General features: G+C 46.2%; 1 protein-coding gene across 13 annotated transcripts in view; it reads right to left on the minus strand.

Moving 5' to 3' along the window:
* Positions 1–25,259, minus strand: part of ZBTB38 (zinc finger and BTB domain containing 38) — a 164,553-nt gene that overhangs the window by 51,429 nt on the left and 87,865 nt on the right. For 9 of the 13 annotated variants that reach the window (XR_013447309.1, XR_013447310.1, XR_013447311.1 and 6 more), the window contains one exon: positions 21,769–21,871. The exons of 1 other annotated variant lie outside the window; for it this stretch is intronic. The gene's annotated coding sequence lies outside the window, so the exon portion shown is untranslated. Of the gene's footprint in view, positions 1–18,799; positions 18,965–21,768; positions 21,872–22,700; positions 23,036–23,386; positions 23,656–25,259 lie in introns of those variants that run through there. 3 more of the 13 variants (XM_036102782.2, XM_078071134.1, XM_078071142.1) reach the window with 3 other exon arrangements.

A 25,259-nucleotide genomic window follows, 5' to 3' on the forward strand; every position in this document is an offset into this window, starting at 1 on the left:
TCCAGTTACTGAGTGCAACACAGGGGCTACCATAAGACGTGGGGACTGAAAGGGCAAGCGAGTGGAGAGATTAAATAAAGCTCCTGAAGCAGGAGAACTGAGAGACCCCCAAAGCACTGTATTAGTCCATTCATGAAACAGAGCTCTACTAAAGGATCATTCAGGATAAGGCAGGCCACGTCCAGTCTGGGATAGTGGCTGAGAGCCTGAACTTTGGTGTCAGGTGGACCTGGCTTTGTCACGTTCTGGCTGTGACCTTGGGCATGTTTAAGCTCTTTGCACCTCAGCCTCTTCATCTGCAAAATGGAGCTAAAAATAGAATCTACCAGGCTTAACATGAGGATTAAATGATAATACCTATAAGGTGCTTGGCGTAGTATCTGGCACAAAGCTTACTAAAATTATTATTAATATTACTATCACCAATTAATAATTAGTTGTAAATGTCGGTAGGAACAAATATTGCCTTGGCCCCAGGCCCCAAATATAGGAAATGTGAAATTCCTCAATGGCAGGGACAAATGTTCTAGTTCACTGTGTGCCCAGAGGTCCCCCCACCCCTCTCAGTGCTTATTACCCCAGAGGGGCTCAGCAGTTATCATTCTTCCCTATGCAGATGGCAGTTACATCTGAGCCTTAGCTCCTATGTGGGCATTTAGTTCCAAGTATCGCCTAAATTCTTTTTTTTTTTAGTTGCATTGTTTGTTAGTAGTCTTCTTAGCAGGTGGAAAAAAGGAAAAAATTCAAATAAAAATCATTCAACTTGGGGCGCCTGGGTGGCTCAGTCGGTGAGTGTCTGCCTTCAGCTCAGGTCATGGTCCTGGGGTCCTGGGATCAAGTCCCGAATCGGGCTCCCTGCTCAGCAGGGACCCCGCTTCTCCTTCTCCCCACCCCCCACCCCCACGCTCGCGCTCGCTCTCAAATAAATAAAATCTTTAAAAAAAAAATCATTCAACTTAGGTGTTTGTTAGCAATTCTGGTAAAAGGCTTGGTAGGAAGGAGACCAAAATAATGTTTAAGACATACACTAAATCATCTATAAATTTCCATGATGTGTACTTGTCCTCTTAAGTCAGATCACTCAAATTATGCTATATAAGGCAAAGCTAAGGTACTGTCAGTTTATTGGGTTACATGTTTTAGATAGCAAATTATTTTACCTTCATAAAAAAGCCTCTACTAGGGTGCCTGGGTGGCTCAGTCGGTTAAGGGTCCGACTCTTGATTTAGGCTCACGTCATGATCTCAGGGTCATGAGATAGAGCCTCGCATCAGCTGGGCGTGCAGCCTGCTTAAGATTCTCTCTCTCCTTCTCCCTCTGTCCCACTCCCCCTTCTCTAAAATAAATAAATAAGTGAACAGTAAACAAAAAAAAGCCTCCGCTGTGCTCTGCTTCTTCACCTCTCCTGTAGACAGACTCCAGGCAGACCACGTTTGCTCCTTTCCCTGCATATCACGGGACTTTTAGAGGGCAACATCTTGGGACCTCCTCCTTCTTACTTTAAACTAGGAATCTAGTACCATGTCAGTTTGGTTATGGTTTATTTTAAAGAACACTTTGTTTTTTTTATTTTAGAATTTTTTTAGTTTATGTCTCAGTTTAATGGATTCATTAGATTGTGGTTTGTTCAGAAAAAAAAAAAGTAAAAATTTGGGTTAATTTGGGGTTTAAGATATTTATGTACTTTTTTGGGATTCCAGTTCAAGTTTCCACTGAAGTCCTTGAGGAAAATTTTTGACAACTGTCCGATGTGGTCAATAGTTCTAAGCCCTCCTTCTCTTGTACCATTGGGCTGTCCTTTTTCTGTCTGCACAGTTTTATCTTTAGACTCAGAGGGTAAAGCAGGGCCTCTGCTTACACACTCCTGGGTTTAAATTCCAGTTCTGCCACTTATTAGCTGTATGAACTTGGACGAGTTAATTAACACCTCCAGACCTGTTTTTTTTTTTTTTAAAGATTTATTTATCTAGCTGAGAGAGAGACTCCTCAAGCAGACCCCGCCAACTGAGCATGGAGCCCGACACAGAGCTCGATGGACCCCAAGATCATGACCTGAGCCAAAATCAAGAGTTGGACGCTTAACTGACTGTGCCACCCAGGCGCCCCCAAACCTGGATATAATAGTGCAACTTAGTTCTTAATAGGATTAGATGAGACAAATAGATAAAATGTAGTATCTCATTCTATTGCTCTTTTCACCCTAATTTTCCATGAAAATTCCAGAAAACAATACCTACAACTCTTTTCTTTAGCCCATCTCATTTTGATAACAGCAACCAAGTTACTGCTTGTCGGTTGAGAGGTTGTTGGAATCAGGGGCCATTTTGTACGTAGGGGTTTCTCTGAAGCTGAATGGAAAGACGGGTGGCCTGGAGAGTCTCAGGCTTCACGGGCTTCCAGGGAGCGTGAGCAAGACTAGTTCTGACAGGCTGGGCAGCTGGGAGTCAGGCTGACCCCAAAAGAAAAGAAGTTAACTAAAAAATACTCATGGAAGGTAAGTGCAAAAACAAATATTTAGCAAAATAAGGGACTGTGGGTAATATAGTAAGAGCTCCTACATTAAGGTCTTGGGAGAATATGTTGACCTAAGGACAGTAATGCAATTGAAAGAACATTTACTTTAAAAGAATAAGTACATGCATCGTGATGTTAATATTATGATACATAAAGCCAAATACAAAGTTAGTGACTGTTGTTTTGGGGGGAGGGGGGTCCTACAAGCCCACTAAAGATACCCTACCGCCCGCACACAACCCTACTGCGAAGAATAAGCAGAGAAGAGGTCAGTGGCTTCTTTGGGTTCACACGTTGCTCCTTCCACTCTGGGTAAAGGCGCTGAGCAAGACTGCCCTCGGACCGTCATCTGAGCCTAGATTAGATTATTACTCAGTTTCTTCACACACAGAAATGGCAAAAACGTCCAAGTGGCCAGCCTCATCAGTGTTTGTAGACAGAGTTAGGGAAGGCAAAGCATTTTACAACCTGAGTGCTCTGTTCTCTTCACAGCTTCATTCTGGTCCATCCTCACCTCACTGGGAAGGGGGCCTTGAAGCACAATAAAGAAGTCATGCCCTGAGTGGCAATCAGTAGCAGCAGGGAGGAGAGGACGCAGGCAGAGGGTATTCCACCCCAGAAGAGCTGGGGCTGGATGCAGGATACAGGGGAAGGGAGGCCGTGGAGGAAGGAGCTTGGGGCTCCCTCCCAAGCAGGCCTCTGCACGGATGCCCTTCCTAGTGAACACAGCTCCTGGGAAGGTCTGGCTACTGTGTCACTGAGCCTGCCCATGCTGCTCTTCCAGGTGTCATGGGCTTAACAACAGGGTTACGGTCATAAAAGCAAATTCCCTAAGGCAGTTCCTAGCTCCGAGATTAGGCAGTCCCTCTTAAAAAGAGCTTTGCCTTGGCCGCAGCTTTTTCAGGGTTGTTTTGAGGTTCTTTTATTTATTTATTTATTTTTTCAAGATATTTTTAAAAAGATTTTATTTATTTATTTGACAGAGAGAGACAGGGAGAGAGGGAACACAAGCAGAGGGAGTGGGAGAGGGAGAAGCAGGCCTCCCACAGAGCAGGGAGCCCGATGCGGGGCTCGATCCCAGGACCCTGGGACCATGACCCGAGCTGAAGGCAGACGCTTAACAACTGAGCCACCCAGGCGCCCCTTGAGGTTCTTTTATACATTTGATGACCACAGCCCATCCCCAGTCCAGAGAGCTGTGTCCACAAGATGGTGCTGAGTCCACACCGAGAAATGCTCGTGTCCTGGGTGGTTGGTAATCCAGTCCCCCAAATCTTTCTCAAAATGGGCAGATGAGTAGGCCTTGCTCCAAAATAAACAGACATCGAGTGTTCTAGGTAACAAAAAGCAGAGAGAGTCTGCTTCTTAGTGGACGCTGCACTCCAACTCATTCTGAATTCGCCCCAAATGGCTTGCGGAGAGTCCTCCGATCAGGGCTGGGGAGGGCTCCACCCAGTGCAGGCATTTCCTCCTCAGGGGAGCAGGCCTCACCGGCAGCAAAGAAGGGGCCCTCAGCTGTGACCTCTGCCTCACAGCAGCCCTTTGGAGCTTTACTCCGCGTGGCCCCCTCCCTGGGCTAAACATCTCAAGCCGCTTCTGCTATTTCACGGCAAAGAGGGTTTTATAGACAAAAGGAGCTTTAGTTTTGGTCCAAGGCTCTCGTTTTGGATGTGAGAAAACGGAGGCATGGAGAAGTCCAATGACTGGCCTAAGAGCTCATGGTTTGACCAAAACTGGTTTCTAAACTTCTGGTTCCACAGGCTTCACTATACCATGCTCAAAAGGCAGAGGCTGGGACCTGCTTACTAACAGCATGACCACAGAAAGGACTTGACCTCCCTGAGCCTCAGTCTCCTCATCTATAAAATGGAGTGAGTACTACACACCTCACAGGGTGTGGGAGGATTAAATGAGAGTGACTGAGCACTCGGCAAGTGCAAATAGTAAGCAAATAATAAGTGCTCGATAACTGATTTTATTTAGGAGATACAGGTGTTTCTGTTTTTGGCACGGAGTTCTCCTTTCTTCCCTTGTTTTCTTCTTCCTCCTTGGCTTCCAAACTTCCAAGCCTGAATTTTTTTAACTGAAGCTCAAAAATTCACTCATTTATTCTGACTAAATTTAATCACGTTCATTTTGTTCATCATCCCCAGTGTGCTGGGATATTTTTAGAACGTCAATTCTGTCTTATAATAGATCTACCGATTTTTTTTACATGTCACACAGATCTGCGCTCCGGAAACTTACAGGTTAAGTTCAAGATGGCGACGTCTGTGACAAAAAGGCCGGACTGTTTTCTGTGCCCACCTCCAGAGAGTGGCAGAATGTGGTTATTCTTCTCACACACACACCCCCACCCGCACAGATCATATTTCAAGATCAGGACTTGGAAAGTATTTTTCAATCTATCAGAATAAAAAAGATAAAGCCTTGGTTTCATTTTTGAGGAGGAAGGAGGCTGAATCTACACGATGAGGAAGTGACCCTGTGAAGAACAGCTCTGGCTGTCTTAATGCAGTAATATGTTCAGAATCATGACACCGAGACCTCAGGGTAAGCGAGCTCTTGCGCGGAGATCCAGAAAACTTCTGAGCTGCAGAAAAGAAAACTTCTACTTGAAAGAACAAGATGTCAGGCTCCGTGGAGTTGAACTGTGGTCCCCGGGCTGGCCTTTGGTTACAGGTGAACCAATGCAAAACCCTGACCAGTTATATTCTCTCGGCTCTCTTCTTTCAGTAAGCACAACAAGACTCTAATTTTCTAACCACTTCTCTCCATTCCCACATCCCCTCTAACTAGCTCGTGCCATTTGTTTTTTTGAGGCTGAGCATCTTCGTACTCTGCTCCACTGGGAAATCAGACAACCTGCAAGTGTTTCAGGGCCCATATTCACTGACCCAGCAGAACACCACCCTTCCGCATCCTGACACTTCCCAAAGGCCAACCTTCTGAACCCAAACACAGAACAAGGACAAGGACACACAGCCTTACTCCTGTTTAGTCCAGACCACTTACAAATCACTTTCAAACCTACCATTTCATTTTCTTTCTCAGAACACCCCTGTTGGCTGTAAGATACTATTTCCATTTCAAAGATGAAGACATTGAGGCTCAGAAAAATTACGCCAAAATCATACTACCACATAACCTGTAATCATGTAATTGGCAAGGTTGGGTTTTCAACCCTGGTCTTGTGACTCTGGGTCACAAACTCCTTCTAGCATACTTAAAAGAAAGACTGTATTTATGTGATTCCAAACGTTAGCAAATATAAACCACCATCTCATCTTTTGAGTGACATGTTTAGTGGCTGTGTTTGTTTGTTTGTTTTTTTAAAGATTTTATTTATTTATTTGACAGAGAGAGAGACAGTGAAAGAGGGAACACAAGCAGGGGGAGTGGGAGAGGGAGAAGCAGGCTTCCCGCTGAGCAAGGAGCCCGATGTGGGGCTCGATCCCAGGACCCTGAGATCATGACCTGAGCTGAAGGCAGCCGCTTAACAACTGAGCCACCCAGGCGCCCCGGCTGTGTTTGTTTTATGCCAAATTCAGTGCCAAATATGAATATGCCACTCAAAAGACTACTTATCAAGAGCTATTTTGACCAAAAGAACCAGTTTCTCCTGACCAGCCTGTACATCATTAACACTGCTGGCCAGGTGATCACCCATGCATTCCACTGTGTTCTCTGCCATCTTGCATTACCCGATTACGAAGCATTTTGTTTGATTCATTCTGTAAAATGGGAATGAAGTCTGAGATGATTATTGGGTCAGTTAAATGAAGCAATGACTATGGAGACTGTGGCTAGTTAAGTATTCAACTAGTGGCCCTACATACAACCACCACGACTATTACAACTTAATTACATTCATTACAACCAAGTAGAGTTCTGTTTTCTTAACAAGTGTCTAATGAGAGTATAAGGTAGCATGGGCCCAATAATTCAGAGAAGCAGAAACACTATTTCATCCCCTTGGCCTTGTTTAATCCTTCATTTCTTCCCTCACTGAGCAATCTCCTGGAGCCGACAGTCTAATGGAAGAGACAGACATGCAGACAAACAGCTCCTCTGTGATGATCAAAGTGCTCTAGCAAGTGTGTCCAGGACTCTGGAGGATGCAGCCTTAAACTGAGTTTGGGAAAGGAGAGTCAGGGAGAGAGAAGTGGAACCAAGTCTTGAAAGACAGGAAGCATTTCTTTGGAATCCGAGAGAGAAAACAGTCTATTCCAGGCAGAGGTCTAAACAAAGGCAAGGTGGTGTGAGATTGAATGACACCTTGAGGGAATGGCAAAGCGGGGGGGATGGGTGCTGCACAGGCTGTGGGGAGGGCCTCATGGAGAGAGAGAGATTAGCAGGGATCTAGTTGTCAAGAGTTTTGAATGTTACCAAGACTTTGGATTTTATCCTCTAGTCCAGAAGTTCTCAACCTTAAACTGCATACTGAAATCATCAATGGGAATTGGATAAAGAACCAACATTAGGCTCCAACCGGAGATTCTGATTTGTTTGGTCTTGGGTGAATACTGGGTATGGCAATTCAAAAAAAAAGATTTCCGGATGATTCTGAGGAGCCTGGACACCGGTGAGTCATTTAAAAGATTTTAAGCGGGAATCATTTGGCAAGTTTGCAGACAGATCATTCTGGGAACCATTTGGTGAGAAGGATGTCTGGAGGGAGTCTAGAAAGAAGGCAAGGAGAAGGTAGGGAATAACACGGGAGAAAGATTGGAAAGCTATTTGGGTGGAAGAATCAACTCACTGGAAATCAGAGGAGAGAGAGAGAGGGAAGAATGAAGGCTGACACCCCAGTTCCAGTACCTTGATGTGCCACTGGCAGGTAGGGAACCGGATCAAAGAGCTGGTTTATGAGGAGGATAATGAAGTCTGTGCTCCCCGAGGAGCCTGTGGGAAATGCAGGTGGTGCCCTCAATCAACAGGCATCCAAAATAGAAAGGAAACTGGGCTGAAGATTCAGATGTGCACTGCACTGACACACCGGGGGTGGTCGAGAACACGAGCAGGGAAATGGTCCAAGGAAGGCAGAGTGGACGAACAGAAGGAGCTGCGGGAATACCACTACCGAGGGGTAACAGATTATCAGAATCACCTGGCGGCCCTTATTAAAAACTTTAGTTTTGGGGCACCTGGGTGGCTCAGATGGTTAAGCATCTGCCTTCAACTCAGGTCATGATCCCAGGGTCCTGGGATCGAGCCCCGAATCGGGCTCTCTGCTCCACGGGGAGCCTGCTTCTCCCTCTCCCCCTTCCCCACCTGCTTGTGCTCTCTCACTCTCTGTCAAATAAATAAATAAAATCTTAAAATGAAACAACAACAACAGAAAACAACTTTAATTTCTGGATGCCACCCCACACCGACAGAATCAGAATGGTCAGGGGTCAAGCCCCAGAAATCGATTTTTAACAAGTTCCCAGGCATTTCTGAATCAAGACTAGGACTGGGCACTGTTATCAGCTTCCTAATAATGCTGTAACAAGTTAGCACAAACGTGGTGACTTAACAACAACAGAAATTTTTTTTTTTTTTTTAAAGATTTTATTTATTTGACAGAGCGAGATACACAGCGAGAGAGAGAACACAAGCAGGGGAAGTGGGAGAGGGAGAAGCAGGCCTCCTGCAGAGCAGGAAGCCCGATGCGGGGCTCGATCCCAGGACCCTGGGATCACGACCTGAGCCGAAGGCAGACGCTTAACGACTGAGCCACCCAGGCGCCACCTAACAACAACAGAAATTTATTCTCTCACATTTCTGGAGGCTGGAAGTTTGCAATCAAGGTGTCGCTGAAGACTCTGGAGGACAATCTTTCCTTGCTTTTTCCAGCTTCTGGTGGTTCCAGGCAGTCTTTGGTTTGTGGTTTTGTCACTCTAATCTCTGCCTACGTCTTCACATGGCCTTCTCCTCCTTCTGTGCTGCTCCTCTGTGTGTTTCTTAGAAGGCCACTTGTCTTTGGATTTAGGGCCCACCCCACAATCTAGGATGAGCTCATCTCAAGATCCTTAACTAACTTACATCTGCAAAGATTCCAAATAAGGTCATATTCACAGCCATAGGGATATGAACGTATCTTTTGGGGGCCACCATTCAACCTACCACAGACACCATGGCAACAACTCCTCTGGATAAATGGGAGAGGGAGCTGAGATCCAGAGTTCACAGCTAAGTTCCCTGACGGTGGCAGGAAGAGGAGGAAGAAAAGAGGAAGAGAGAGAGCTGTTGCGGGACTAAGATCTATAGCTGCACCTCCAAGTCTTATGCTGCCCAAGGGACCCCAGGCTACTCAGTGTGCAGGACACAGGGCCATCTGAAAGCACCATGCAGACTGGAAAAAATCACCCCAATCATAAATTAACAAAATGCTAGACCACGTTACACCCTCAAAACACAGGTGAAAGCTTTGAAAGGCTGAAAAGGCTTTCCATTAATTCACTTTCTAAACTAATTTGATAGGAAGTTAGGATTTCGTCTCTAAGATACTGTGGCCATTTTGTTCTCACCACCCTAGTAGCTTCCAGTCCAGACACGTCACTGAAGCGGCATTGGTTGTTGGGATTGGTTATTTCTATCTTTCAGAATATTTCCTTAGGAGCAGGCAAAACTCTCAGTCACCACCATTAAAGAAGGTTCAGTTATGCCTCCCTTCTCACGCCTACCAGAGTCCCCCAGTCCTTGCTGAGAGCCCATCACTCCCCATTGTCACACTGCTACGCGTTCCAGCACGGCAGTCCTACGTTATAAAGATGTGTGTTGCCTCTCTGACACACGAAGGTTTTCTGGCCTCTTACCACAGGAATCTCCCTTCTTGGCAACATGGTTTGCATGGCCAGAAGGGCCGTGGGGGGTGGGGAGGGTGGAAAGGAACCAGGTGCTATGTTCAGGTTAAAGTCACAGCCAGGGAACACTAGCCTTCAGAATCAGATTCCTAGTGTGGTCAAAACCACCCCATCATATATTCCAACGGTAGAATGTAAAAGGCACATCTCCCAGCCCCTACCCGCTAAGACTGTCCCAAAGTATCTCCTAGCTAGCAAACCCATAGGGACTGGTCTCTCTGCAAGTCTCTCCCTGTGCTTCACCACGCCATCTAGAGCAGTGTTCCCCACGCATTAATGTGCACGAGTCAGCTGGGCATCTCGTGAAGTGCACTTTCTGATGCAGTGGGCCACTTACATGTGGTCCATCTTCGTTTACATCAGGTGGAGACAGCTGAGGTACACAGCTGAGTTGAAGGTTTAAGAAAACCAAGTCCCCTTACCGGCTGGTGAAATGATAATTGTTATGACGGTGAGGATGATGAGGCCAATGACAATAAGAGCTAATATTTACTGGGCACTTTCTACATGCGAGGCCCTGTGCTAAAGCGCTTTATAGACATTATGACTCAGCTCCAAGAGAGCTAAGGAAAACAGGAGTGGTGAAAAGAGACTGAGAAAAAAGGCAAGGCATTATAAATTCCAGGACATGCAAAAGGTCAATCAAGTGTCAACAGAGACAGAGGCCAATTCTCACACTGTCCCCGTCTGGGAATAATTAGGAAGTGGCTAACTGCTTGGTATTTCAGAAAGCATCTTTGGGCCGAGCCAGTCAACACCAGAGACTAGGTATATGGCAAAACACCTGCTGTCTTCACTGTCACCCCATGGCCCAGTGCCAGCCAGGTTAGCCTCTGCAGTCTTGGCTCCGTTCCACTGCCTTGGGAGTAACATGCCTGAACAGGGAGCGGCTTCCTTTGGTGGGTTCTTCCTGTTCTATCCTGAGATGGGCACATGGTGCACTGAGCAGCTTAATCAAGGCTGCTGTGTCTGATGCCTCCCCAGATGTCCTCCAGATGTCCTTGGACATACATGCTGTGTTTTGCTGCTGATTCTACTGACAAATCGCTTGGCCTGTATGACACGGACACAGTTTATCTCCAAAGTGGCTCCCTTATTTGCTGTGACATGGAGAAGGTTCAATGGCCATGACTTTTCCTTGGGATGGGTCTTGGAGAACTTCAAGCCCAGTGCTCTGCAGGAAAAGACTGGGCAGGCTGCCACCGAGGAAATGCAGACTGGTGGGCTGAGTCAGATGGTGTGGCTCTCTAACTGGCATGCGGGTAGTCCAGAGGCTGGATTCAGCCTGCAGAGAGGTTTCATCTGGCTACAGTATTTCAAAAAAAATGTCATGCCACCATTTTGTCACCATTTTGCCATTCCATCTTCTTATACCCAGCCCACATTGAATGTTCATATTCTCTTCCTGCCCCTGTATGTATCTTTAGACCCTAATCTACAATAACGTAAGTATAAACCACTTCTAAGTTTTTTTCTGCCTACAAGGTTCCAGTCTCTGTACAGGGATTCACTGTCCTCCTAAAATTTATGTGGTGAGGTATTAGTATTCAAGCTTCCGAAACTACTGAAGTACTCCATCTTAAAGAAAGACAGGTGGTGAGAAGCCATGACACGGAATATATTTGGGTCACAGAATATTTCTTCAGGATTCCTCCAGTTTGTTCACGCCCATGTGGAAAATTTCTTAATATATGAATGCCAGGGGGCAGAGTGGCAGAGAACAAACTCTTCACTTTGCTCCAAAAGTCACTTTAACCCTAAGGTCAGCTTGAGCTCCACAAAATCAGATTTATACTCTTGGAGGCACCCAGCTTTCCTTTTCAAAAGAGGTTCCGTACTCATCGTTAGCAGATGATGTAGTGCGGGCAGCAATAATTGTTGAGAATGCACAGGCCTTTACCAGTGGCTCCTTACTGGGTCGGAGTATTCTGGACCACACCACGCTTCAGCACTGCGTCACACAAACAACAATTCGAAAAACTAGACCACAGCAATGCAGCCAGGACAACCTAGCAGTCTGGGCTTCACACAAAGGGATCAACACAATAAAGCATATCCCCCAAGAGCACAACTGTCTCCAGGGAATCTTTGCAAACTACTCAGTAGAACAATGGTGGTCAACCCGAGGAAGCAGATTCTGCTCTAGAGACCCTGGTGTGGGGGTGGGGATGCAGAGCTGATCGTTTTGGCCTGCGGCGCTGGTCCAGGGCCTCCAGGAGAAAAGCTGCTGATGCTCTTGCCCCGTTCTGCCCCCACTTCCTCCCCACTGTCCGTAAACAGCCCAGGGTTCGCAGTGTTTTCCCCGCACCCGGTAAGGTGCCCAGGCACAGAGAGCACGTTCACGGACCTGAGCTCTCATGTATTCGAGTCCACGGACGTACTTTCCTGGCACACACGTTTCCTCCTCCCGTGTTTTCCATCATTTCTCTTCCCCCTCCCATTTTTCCAGTTTGAAGGCCCCGCTGGCAACATTGCACTCTCTGGAGCGAGGCCAGGCATGGCAGCACAGCTCCCCGAGGCGGCACGGCATTGTGAAACGGTCACCTCCTCCCGGGGTCCAGGCCACAGGTGACTGGCAGAGCTGTCAGGCAAGGCCATCGGTAGGCCGGACGCACAGCGAGAGGCACAGGAGCTTCCGCGCTGTGGAAATGCTGCAAAAACTCTGGCTGGTCACACAAATGGACACGCGGCGGTTTAGACAAAAGAAATCGCCTGGGGAAAACTGATGGGTGGAAAAGGCAGGAGGAGGGAAGACTATGAAAGGAACGGAGTCCCGGGGAGCTTCTGCCAATTTCACTCCAAAAGACACTGCGTTGAAGCTGAAGGAAGGTTTCTGGCAGGAGTCAGGTATCCGAATAGTTCCCCTGCTCACCTGGTGGACCGAAAGTATCTTGGGGGGTGGGGTGGGGGGGACAGGGAGCAATCACAGCAATAGATAAGCTGTCTCCACCAAAAAAAATAGTGAAATCCCCCAAACAAACCCAAAGCCACTGCAGATAGAAACCCACAATAGGCTGTTTAAAACTTATGCTTTTAAATATACTGATCTAAAAAAAATCTGAAGAACAGGCTGTTCTGCAGAACAGCTCGAGTCTCTGCTTGTGCTTTCATTTTAGAAAACAAATGCTCAGAGACTCCACAGGGGGAGGAGCTTCTCACAGGGATTCAAACTCACAGAAAATGGCCACCGGGTTTAGAAGCCTGAACACAACAAACAGGACACTCCAGGGACCTTCTGGGAATACACAGCACTTACCTTTCATGACAGTAACTGTCTAGAGGCAGATACAACCTTTTATTCTGACCAGTAACATGAATCAAGGCCTCCAAAGGATTTGTTTGCTGAACGTCACAATGACTAATCACCCGACTTTTTTTATCCTCCCTAAGCAAGGGAACCTCATGGGGCGAAGAAATAGATCATTTTTAATGTAAGGTAGCGTCGAGGATTGGAGGGAAGACTCCCATCTAAACTTCATTAAAAAAAAAAAAAAAAGTCCTCAAAAAGTATTTCCTAAAATAGAGACGCACAAATCACCTTATCAGAAACTTGTAACAATAAATAGAAAAGAAAGTCTTAAAATAGATGATTCAAAAGTGGCAAAAAGCTCTTGAGTGATTTCCTGAAAATGTCAAAACCAAAACCAAATATGAAGAATGTTAAATATACAACAAAACAGGGTACAAGACTCACTCTGCAGTGCACATTCATTTAGGAAAACATGTGTTTCCCAGGTAATCGACAGTGCTTCTGTGCACAAAGTCAACTTAAGAGTGTGCAGTGGCTAAAGAAAGTTCAGATTTGCTAGACCTCGACAGGACAAATTTTAAAGGTCGGATTCTTTTTTTAACCCTATTGAGCACAGCACTCAGTGTAGGCCAGTTCTCTAACATCTGAGTAAAATCCTCTTCGGGGCTTCATGTCTCTGACACTCACGGCTTTTTCCATCTATCCTCGTGTCTTCTGCTTCCTCAAGGGGGTCCTCCCGTGAAAGCAAAGGCGGAACTCCCGTTAGTCCAAGGGGAGGGCGGAACACACCGCAAAAGGTATGGTTCCGCAGCAGGCACCAGGAGGCAGGCATGACTTTGGCTCCTGGGAGACTGTCAGCTGCTTCCACCCACCAGCACAGAGACAGCGCCGCGCCCTTGAGGAGCCTTTCTCTCTGAGCTCGTGTCAGGGCCTTCAAGACCAGAATAAGCCGGTATAAGCAGGGAGGGACCAGAATGCTGAGTAGATGGGTTTTGTTTTTTAAAAGATTTTTATTTATTTATTTATTTATTTAGAGCACGAGCAGGGGGAGGGGCAGAGGGAGAGAGAGCATCCCAAGCACATTCCCCACCCAGGGCTCGATCCCACGACCCCGAGACCATGACCTGAGCCGAAATCAAGAGTCGGATGCCCCAACCAACTGAGCCACCCAGGCACCCCGCTGAGCAGATTTTTTAAAAAGGAAATCCTCTCTTTGGTCTAGAAGCGAATCAACCTTCTAACAGAGCTAATCAGAAATCTCTGTGCCTACATGAACATGAACACAAGTTTGGGGAGACTGCGATTCCAAATGTGGTGGGTCTCTCTTGCCTGGCGAGATAATAAATTCAGCTTTGTTTTTACTGAATTGGTGGTCTTATTATCTAATTGTAATCAACTCTACAAATAATCAGAAGTTGTTCTAACACATGAACAGGAATAACACAAACAAAATGGGGCCTAGAAACAATATCCAACTCACAAAGCAGGAAGGAAGTGACAGCTCATATCTACCTCACCTTGCACAAAGCCTGCCTTCACGGACTGCTGAAATAACCCCAGGATGTTCCTCCAGGATTTAAACGGCCACTGGATTTCTCATGAAAATGCAGCATGGGATGAACACATGGCATAAAAGTGGCCAGCAGAACACACGCAGACCAGTGCGAGTTGGGTCTTCCTCTTCATATTCTTCAGAAAATATTTGATTCCTCTCAAAACTAAATTATTTTATAGCTCAGCAATTTGCATTTAAATTAGAGAGAAAAAAGTGCTTTAAAAAATAGGAAACCGCCTTCTGCCTCTCCCAGTTTAAAAAGACATTTTATTGACTGCTTAATTTTTTTAATATATTTTTTAAGATTTTATTTATTTATTTGACAGAGAGAGAGAGAGCGCACAAGCAGGGGGAGTGGCAGAGGGTGAAGGAGAAGCAGGCTCCCTGCTGGGCAGAGAGCCTGATGTGGGGCTCGATCCCAGAACCCTGGGGTCATGACCTGAGCCGAAGGTTGATGCTTAACAGTCTGAGCCACCCAGGTGCCCCTCTTGACTACTTTAATTGACAAGAATCCAAGTGGTGAACAGGATGGAAGTTTTGCATCATGGTGCCCAACTGCGAACTAGAAGCCCAACTGGCATTATGGTCCCCTCTCTCCAACAGAACAGCTTCAGCCCCTCTTTAAGCTCTGCCTGCTGACTGCCATCTTTTGTTCTCCTGATCACCTGCCTTAAGACAGGGCCCACCTGCTTCTGCAGACAGGGTACTGGACTGGGCACTGGACACCGGGTTCTCTTCCCAGTTTGCTACTACCTGTGTGATCTTGAGTAAATCCTTCTGATGTCTCCTTATCTAGAATGTGAGGAGGTTGGACTAGTTTATTCCTAAGGTTCTTTCTAGCCACAAAATTTGAAAACCATGATTCCCTCCCTCCCATTTTATCATTTTTTGATTGATTCCCAGCCAGTCTCCGTCTTTTGGTAAGAATCCTAATTTTCTCCAAAACAAACCATCTCCCACCCTTAAATTCACACACTTTCCTCAAAAGTATATAAGGTAAAAGCAGAACCCAAAGCCTGGCTGGTACTAGTCTATCTATGAGAAGAGTCGGAGGGAACTCTGAAATCAGGACCCCTGGCAGACCTCAAACGTAGAGTTAACTCTCACCCCACCTTTCCACCTGCTTGTCCCAGCACCTCTGCTTCTCTGCTGGAGAGGGAACAGAATTACTGCATCTCAAGAGCTAGAAGAAACCTTGGTCATCACTGAGCCAAACCTTCTTTGGTTACAGATGAGGAAACCAAGCCAGCAAAGTTACAGGACTCTCCTTCCCAAGGTCGCACAGTGGGTCACTGGGACAAGTCCCAGGCCTCCTGGCTGGTCTGGTCTCTCACACCATGGTGTGTTTTATCTCCCCCAACCTCCCTCTGCAGGGCTCTGGGCTCTTTCCCTCTCCCCCACCGTAGCCTTCCTGAGGGCCTTAGAGGGTCATCAACAAACACTTGCTGAGCACCTCTGGGCAATCCCCCAAGGAACTATTCTAAACTTTCAACTGGCACAGTGATTCTGGGAACACTGAGCCCTCCATAGGGACAGTAAGAGCCATAACAAGACACAAATCCATGGGTCTCATCAGTGTAGAAATCCACTGGTGTCTTCACTTTAAAAGGAAAGCCTGAAGTAGCACATGGACAATAGATAAGGACAGCTGGGGGAGATGAGGAGGCCCCACAAGTTGAGGGTCCTGATCTGGTACCTGGCACATAGCTAATATTTGTTGAATAATTTCAAGTTAGCTTCACCTGCTTCTTGTCAAAAATTCTGAGGTTACAGTAATATCAGGGACAAGGGTCTCTGAGTCTCTAAGCTAAAATCAGGAACAGTGATCTATTTCATATTCTCTCTCTGTAGCTGGGCAAACAACATGGGGTATGGAGAGAAGAGGCTGGACTTTGGAGTCAGACCCCAGGGTGTGAAAATCTCATCAGCTGCATTACTGAGCCTCTTCGCCTCAATTTCCACCACACCAGGTTATTCTGACATTCTCGTAAGATGGCTGAAATAATGCACATAAGGTATAGAACTCACTTCATGAAAATTGCTCCGTCTTCTCCCCTTGGGCTCTATGGGAACAGACAGAAATTCGTATTTCTAGGAAGGCTCCAGGCTACTGGCATCCTCCAAAAGAAGCAAACCATCAACAGAATGCCAACAACATTATAAAAGGACTCGGTCTAATTTTAAAAAATTTATTCCTGTTATCTGATTTTTAAATTATGTGCAGGGAGTATAAAGCACAATTCAGTAAGAACAAGTCAAATATGTTTTATATTTTCCTTACATAGCTTAAATATCAAGAATATACATATGTCTCAATCCTTTCTTGTGAATAAGCAAGGAAGAGAGCTAGCACTAGGAGGAAAAATAGGATCAATTATTTTCTCATCTATAATATGAGGTTGGGACAGATGAGCAATGTGAACTGGCCTAAAAATTCTACGACTCCAAGATGCAGACAGGCACAGAAATGTAATCACGTAGCAGAGATGTTTACCAACCAGAGGACACTGAGTCATATAGAAAAATGTGTCAAAATATATTTTAATGGCATCACTGGGCAATGCTGCCGCCATTAAATATATTATTTGTCACAACAATTAAAGTTACATTGCTTTTGCAAACTCGGCACAGGGACAGGGTGTCACCATTTATCCTACAGGAAGAGAAGCTGATTTGGGGGCTGCACGTCACCCAGTACTGCTGTGGATGTGCTGCAGCCGGAGACGGTGAGGGGTGAGAATCCTGGCATGCCTTGACTATCTGGGGCTGGGCTGTTTTTATCTTATTACAGATAAAATCCACAAACGTTAATGATACAAATATAAAACACTGGGGCATAGACCTATGTCTGATAGAAACTGGATTTGCAGGGACACCTGGGTGGCTTCATCGGTTAAGTGTCTGCCTTCAGCTCAGGTCGTGATCCCAGGGTTCTGGGATCGAGTCCCGCATCCGGCTCCTTGCTCAGCGGGGAGCCTGCTTCTCCCTCTGCCTACAGCTCCCCCACTTGTGTGTGCTTTCTTGCTCGCTCTCTCACAAATAAATAAAATCTTTAAAAAAAAAAAAAGAAGAAACTGGATTTGCAATCAGCATATCGAGGCTCAGGTCTTCCCCATCCTCTGCTTCCCAGAAACTGGCACTTGTTAATCCTCATCTTGCACTGCCTGTTTAAAATGAAGATTCCCAGGCCCTCCCCCAAATCCACATCCTCAGAATCTCTGGATTGTGGGCCTGGGAACCCATGTTTTAATATATTCCCCAGGTGGATTCTTATCCGTATTAGTTGCCAATCAGTTGAATTATCACGGGATAGATTAGCTACAGCGGGAGGAGTGCTCTTTCCATGATAAAATCAACACATTAAAATAAGTCATAAAGATAAGGCATATTACACAGAAATTTACATACCTATACAAGGTTGTAAGGGGAAGGGAATCAACATTTATTAACTTCCTACTATGGTACAGATCCTGACCAAATTACACATTTCTCAATCTTCAAAATAATCTTATTTGAGTTATAGATGGAAAAAGTTACACTTACAGAGAGAGTAACGTTTCTGAAGTCACAAGCCTGGAAAATGGCCCGGTGAGGTTGTGAAACTAGATTTATCTGACCCCAGTCTTCTCATTCCATTGTATTAAGCTCATATGCCCATGAAAACACACACACACATATACACACACTCTTTCTCTCTCACACATACATACATCATACATTAGCCATTTAGTAAAAGGCAAAGGAATTAAATTACTTTTAGCAAACCTCTTGCATCAACAGAAATGTAGTTCTTAAAGAACTTATCCTATCAACAGATATTCTCTGGTCTGTCTGCTCACAACAGAATAAAGTGTACAAATGACTACTATCGAAACCGCATTTAAGAGCTGTATTTTTAGTAATCAGAAGTGTTTTGGGGGGCGTCTGGGTGGCTCAGTCATTAAGTGTCTGCCTTCGGCTCAGGTCATGATCCCAGGGTCCTGGGATCGAGCCCCGCATTGGGCTTCCTGCTCTGCAGGGAGTCTGCTTCTCCCTCTCCCACTCTCCCTGCTTGTGTTCGCTGTCAAATAAATAAATAAAATCTTAAAAAAAAAAAAAAAAGTGTTTTGAGGGGCTAGCTAGGATCAAATTTAACAGTGATTCTTGATTTGTGCAAACTACAAATTCTTGGAAATGAACCCATTTAATATTCATTCTGCAAGTCATATTACCTCAAAAATAAAAGTGCCAACAAACATGATCTAGCCCTTGTTGATCCAATGGCATCCTGAGCTCAGCACCCACCCCCCCGACCCCCCGCCATCGTCTGGCACTTCCGGCTCCCTCCACTGGGAAACCCCTTCTGCTGGCTGGCTGCTGGAGTCCTGTTCTCTTGCAGTTCTTCCTTTCTCCCTTGCCAGACTTCTCTCTGGGTCCTCCCTAGGTCCTTCATTCTTTTCTCATAAGGCTCCATCCTCACCCTTTGCCTCCCTATATTCTCTCTCTAGAAAATCTTTTCTCCCACCTCTTGACTTTTTCTTATATGTAATGACTCCCAAGCTAGCTCTAGCTTTCCTCTGCGGCACAAAGCCCCCAGGGGGCTGTCACCACCTCCAACTCAGCACCTCTTAAATGCAGCTCCTTACCCACCTTTGAAGTTTCCCTCACAGGCAGCACTCTGGGCAAAACCTCAGTGGCAGCTTTAGTTACTCCTTCTTCACTGAGATGTCAGATGGTGTTCTTTCCTTTGCATCTGTTCCTTTCCCATTTCACGTCTTCCCCTCCCACACTCCCCCCTTTCCCTGATGGACTGTGGGAGCCTTCTAACTGGTCTCCCTGTCTCTGGTTTCTGCCCTGCCTTTCCTCCCTATCGCTCTCCCCATGAGCTAGTCACAACAGCTTGCCCCTGATGCATAGCTGTGACACTCCCCTGTTCAAATATACTCAATAGACTCCTATTGGTTTAATACATTCATATTTCCCAGCTGGACATACAAGACCATTATTGTTTGCCACTGAACGTTCTCACTTTTATTTCCCACTTGATGCCTGTATAGGCCAGTTCTAACTCAGTTGGACTCACTACCTTTCCCTGAATATGGTCCATGCTCTCTTGTTCTCCTGCTATTCTTCCCATCTCAAATGCCTTCTCCTCATCTCTCTCTTTTAAAAGATTTATCTTTTTAAAAGATATTTTATTTATTTGAGACAGAGCGCGAGTGCGTGCATGAGCAGGGATGGGGGGTTGGAGAGGAGGGGCAGAGGAAGAGGGAGAAGCAGACTCCCTGCTCACCAGGGAGCCAGATGCAGGGCTCGATCCCAGGACCCTGAGATCATGACCTGAGCAGAAGGCAGATGCTTAATCAACTGAGCCACCCAGGAGCCCCTATTTATTTACTTTAAAGGCAGGGGGCAGAGGGAGAGGGAGAGAGAGAATCTCAAGCACACTCCCTGCTGAGCACAGAGCCCTATATGGGGCTTGATCTCATGACCCTGAGATCATGACCTGAGGAAAAATCAAGAGTTGGATGCTTAACTGATTGAGCCACCCAAGTGCCCCTTCTCCACATCTCTTTTATGGAAACTCTACATCCTTCAAGGACTTGCTTAAATGCCTTTTCTCAAGAAAGAGTCCCTTGACTCCTAGAGGTAAAAGAGACCTCTTCCTTTTCGAATTACCAAACTATCTTTTTAGGCATTTACCACATGGTGTTCTGCATATGCTATTTCCTCATCTACATAACAGGGTCTGAGAGGGAAGGACCCAGATCTTTTTGCTACTGAATCCTCTGTTTTCTCTAGCACAGTGACGTACTCATGTAGGCACTCAATAAATATTTGTTGTATAACATTTATAGAACTCCTAGAAGTTTACAAAGCACATTCACATTCAACATCTCATTTGTTCTATTTGGAGTTAAGTTTATTACAAGCAGCATTCAAGACTTACAAACTGATTTCTGTTGCTTAATGCAATTATTGGAGCTCTCTAACTTTGTACTCTGTAAATTAAAGTATCTCTTAAATTGCTTTACCTTTGAACACTTCTAGTCCTGGGTAGCCTACAAAGCTAGAAGAGGAGAGCATTTCAAGTTAAAGAAAGCCCCCTTGCCAAACTGCTTTCCTCTGTGTCTATTGGTTAAGTGTACAGACAAAAGACCTCTATAAGCAGGTGACAGTAATGGCAAAATCAAAATTTAAAAGAGAAGAAATTCCTTTCTTTTTTGGGGGGAAGGAGGGCTGAGGGAGAGAGAGAATCAAGCAGGCTCCACACCCAGTATGGAGCCCAACGGGGGGCTTGATCTCACAACCCTGAGATCAGGACCTAAGTGAAAATTAAGAGTTGGATGCTTAACCGACTGAGCCACCCAGGCGCCCCGAGAAGAAATTCCTTTCTTAAGATTTCAAGATTTTTAAAGATCTATATATCCTTTATGGGTCAATCTCGAACTTCCTTGGAGCTGATATTCTAGTATGTTAACAACAGCAAATCTCTAACAGTTGGACAAATAATTCCTTGCTAAGAGATCGAACACGATTAATACCATGATTGTAAAAATACGGTATGCTTGGTCTTGAATACCCAAGTGCCTTGTAGGAGTTTAATATACATTTGTTGAGTGAAGAAATCAATGAATTAATTCAGAGAAGACCTTACTATTGTTTATAAGTTGAAAGTATCAGTTTTAGTAATCAGATGGAAGTATAGGTTAAATTTGAAAAAAATGAAAAAACTGCATCAAAAGGCAAGAACTGTGACATGTCAGCTACTCAGGTCTCTTCCTGTTAACAGATCCCACGCTGACTGCTGGAGAGGCAGGTGAAGGAGGGGTGAACGTCAGGCACTGCCCAACTGACTGCCTCTTCGGAGTTTAGGCTGCAGACTCCTCAAGGGCCAGCACTTTGCCTTGAACTTTGTGGTCCTAGCATTGTGCTTTGCATACGGAATGTGCACCACACATATAGTATGAGATATAAAGCCCTCCATGACCTGCATTTTCACACTTTATTCCTTCACATCTGTTCTTCTTTACCTTGTAGGGGTATTGTGAGGAGTTAAAAAAAAACAAAAACAAAAAAACCCCCAGCATTTTGCTGGGCTGTCAGTTCTTGTCTACATAAACTGCAAGCATCCTGGGGGTGAGCTCTTCACATGTATACTCTCAGGGCCTAGCATGGTGCTCTCCCTCTGGCAGCCCCTGAGCTGGCTATATGACTGAGCAATGGAGATCCGAGTGTCATCCTGCCTTGGCCCCAGCCCACTGGGTTACCCCGAAGAGCCATTTAAACTCTCTGGGCCTCAATGATGTCTGTGGTCCCTTCCAGTCTGGACAAGCTAGAGATCTATGAAGAGATTTAAAGAAGGTCCCACGACAGTCACTGGCAGAACTGGAATGAGAGGCCAGCTGTCCTGAAGCCCTGTTTCACTTAGTCCCCCCTTCATCACAGGGGCCTCCTGTCTCCTTAATAACAGTTTACTTAAATGTCATTGTCACTCTGTAATCCCCCAATCTGGTGGATCGCTGGCACAAATCATATGACCCTTGGGAGTCCTTCAGTCCCTCAGAAAAACCCTTTTTTATTTCATACAGACTAAGGAGAAACACAAATTCAGTTACCTCAGTTAGAACACACCAGCACTAACAGTTAGTTTCTTGTGCTTTGGAAGGAATCACTCGGAAATTCTTGGTTCTGAGTCCTCCATCTCCTCCACATCAAGACCTAAAAAAGAAAGAAAGAAGGGAAGAAATAGCACAGTGTCCCATGACTGGCTGCCAGGATTTGATGTTTCAGCAACAATAGTAATTACAATTACCATGTGTCTTGAACACCTACTCTAAGTCAAGCACTGAGCAAAATACTGACATATGTGACCTCATATAGTCTTCATAATACCCCTCCCTCCGATGTAGGAGACATTCCCCACTTTATAGCTACAGAAAAAGAGGCTCTGAAAGGTCACGGAATCTATTCAAGGTCACACAGGTAGTTTATGTAAGATCTGAGACTTAAACCCAGGTTCAGTTGACTCCAAAGCTTGGGTTATTAACCTGTAAACAAGTGTTTTAAAAACTTTGTGGCAATGACCTACCGTTTTTAAAAAATTACATTATATAAACCCCAAAGTCTCAAAACAACATATAATTACATTATATAAACCCCAAAGTCTCAAAACAACAACAATGCACTCTGATATTTTCTATTCTCTTCTTTTCTATATTGGATTACGTATTTTATATCTTTTTAAAAAATTCCCGTAGTAACCCACTAAACTGATTCCACAATCTTCTAATGGGTCCCTACTCTTGTTGGAAAAACACTACACTTACATACAGTACCTCACCAGAAGTTTCTCTGAAACCACGGACTAAATTCTCCTATGCTTTTTAGCCATGCGAACCTAACGGAAGTAGCTGAGCTTCGTAATTGGGAGAAAAGTCTTTTAACCTTTAAAATATGTATAAGGCACCATAACATATATCATCTATAATGGATCCTTAAAAGGAATATTCAATTAGGGCCACAGTCCAGAATGGAATTAGTCACTTACCTACAGCAGAGCAGGACTTAATAAGTGGAATCGCGGACACACTAAAATCTCGGGTGATTTATTATACACCCTGCAAAGCAGCAGCTTACAGCGGGCGGTTGTGTTGTACCAACAGAACAGACCTAACTACTTGCAGAAGTAAGAGGCTGAGATTGCAAACCCCTGGGGGCAGGGCCCTGCCTTTGCACGTCCCATTCAATTCCAGGGGCTTGGTGTTGAACCAAGAAAATCATCAGGTTCCCACTGGGTCGGGACTGGGGTCCCAGTCGCAGGCCGGAGCCAGGGGAGTTGTGACTGTCAGCGCAGTTCCTGAGCCTGCTGGACCTGAGCCCTAAGGTCCCCAGCCCTTGGGTGCGCATTTCTCCCCCCGCCCCCCGCCCTCTTGCACAGTCGCGCAGTTGGGCCACGAGATGCGGCGCCACCTGCCCGGGTCAGCAGTTGGCCCCCTTCTCCCCCCTGAGGCGCAGGCCCCCGGCTCCTGGCACCTGCGGCCGCTGGGTCCCTGCAGCAGCTCGGCTTTCCAGCGTTCGCGGAGCTCACAGCCCTGCGCCAGCCTTTGCCAGCCAGGTTTCGGGGCTCCTTCCTGGGAAGAGGAGGGGTCAGGCTGGTCGCGCCCGGGGCCCCGCGCCCGCAGGCCGCACCTCGCCCACCCAGCCCCGCACACAGACCCTGCGAATGGCACTTACAGGGCTCGACTGCTCCAGCGCCAGCGCGTTCCCCCGGGGGTCCATGGCTCTTCCGGACCCGCGAGTCCGGCCGCTGCGCCACACAGCACCGCCCAGAAAATGGACGCCGGCGGCTCGGCTCTGCCGGCCCGGCCCGCCCCCGGCGCGGGGTAGAGGACGCGGCGGGTCTGGGAAGAGGTCGGCCCGACCCTCAGCCCGCGGGCCCGGGCGCCCGGGGAACCGCCGCGCGAAGGACGAGGCCTCGGGAGGGCGGCGGCGGGACCGGGGGCGGGGGACGCACGACGGCCGCGCGAGGCCCAGACCGTACCTGGTGCGACGGCGGGGTGGGGGCTGGGGTAGGGACCTACGACGGCCCCGCGGGGGCCCCAGACTCCACCAGAGGGGCAGGGGCCTGCGCCTCCTTCCCGAGGGAGAACACGGCTAGGAACCTGGCCCAAGGACAACCCAGTTTGGGGGGCCAGCGGCCACTGTCACCATCAGAACAAGGCCTGGGGCGGCAGAAGGGCCCCTGGGTTCCAGATCCAGATCTCAAGAGGGCATCCAAGCCCTGCACATTTCAGAGGGGCAGGATTCGGAGACAGTCAAGTGCAGTTTTAATGTAATCAAATTCTCAGGAATAGTGTGTCACCTGTGCTTTCCCATGGCTGTCAGGGGAGGCCTAGATCGATTTTCCCAACGTGGTATAAAAAAGCATTTCACGCAAAAGACCCAGTCCTCTTCCTCAAATAAAGGGCGCTGACTGCCCGCTAGGATCTTTCTTCCAAGATTCAGGGACTGCTCATTGAAAAAGTATTCACTTACTCCACAAGCTTGCCTTGTGGAGCTATCAGCCTCCTGCACTAACGTGCAGGTTTTGTTTGCTTGTTTTTTTCGTTTTGTTTTTTTTTAAACAAAACCACCCATGTTCCCTGCATTTTGGTAGTATGAGTCTGATGTAAAATTTTCTTGAGCAAAGATTTACTCCCAGGTTACAACTTAAAAGGATAAAAAGCCTGTTATCCTGCTTTTAGTTTGGAATACAATGTTTCCAATTCTGCATCTCCGTTCCCGACCATATTTTAAGAACCCTATCATCTTGAAACTAAAGTAGATTACAATATTAAATACACAGCTAGCAAAACATTTTAAATAATCAAGGAAAAATATATTGACTTAAAGTCAAATTAAAGAATTATGTAATTTAAAAATAAAGGCAGGGTTTTAAAGGCTGGCAGTTTGGGCAGCATGCACACACATGTACACTAGCAGTTCCCAACCTTCTCGAAGCCAAGCACCCTCTAGTCTTTCTCAGTAGGCCACATGTTTAGAAAGCTCTATTCCACTAAATTGTGTTTATTAACTGATGATTCATCTTCCCACTTAAAAAACAACCCTGCAATGTTTTTGTGTAAATAACCGCCAATCAGAGCTTCTACAAAACCTGAGCCAATTCATTGTCAATCGTAGATTCCAACCTAAAGAAACTTGTGGTCTGATTGCAAGTTTATGTGTTTTCATTGAGGCTTTTGGAAACTGTGAAAACCATTTGGAGACCTCCAAGAAAACTGAGGCACACAAATTAGGAACCACGGGTTGGAAAGTGCCAGTATGAGGCATGACTCTCTGTGCTTCCCTAAGATTGGAAGGCGGGAAGTGGTCAAGCAAGGGAGTTTGGCGTTTGGATTCTGCCTGGCTGGGTTTAAAGCCCAGCTTTGTCACTTACAGAGTCACTTGCTGTGTAATTTTAGGCAAGTTACTTAACCTCCCTGAGCCTCAGCTTCCTCATCCATAAAATGAGGCTTATTTTAATATTACACTTACCTTGTAGGGCTTCTTAATAACTTAATGGGATAATACACGCGAAGTATCTACAAAAGTGCCTGGCCCATGGTAA

This window comes from Halichoerus grypus, chromosome 1, assembly GCF_964656455.1.
Source record: "Halichoerus grypus chromosome 1, mHalGry1.hap1.1, whole genome shotgun sequence".
Classification (NCBI taxonomy): Eukaryota; Metazoa; Chordata; class Mammalia; order Carnivora; family Phocidae; genus Halichoerus; species Halichoerus grypus.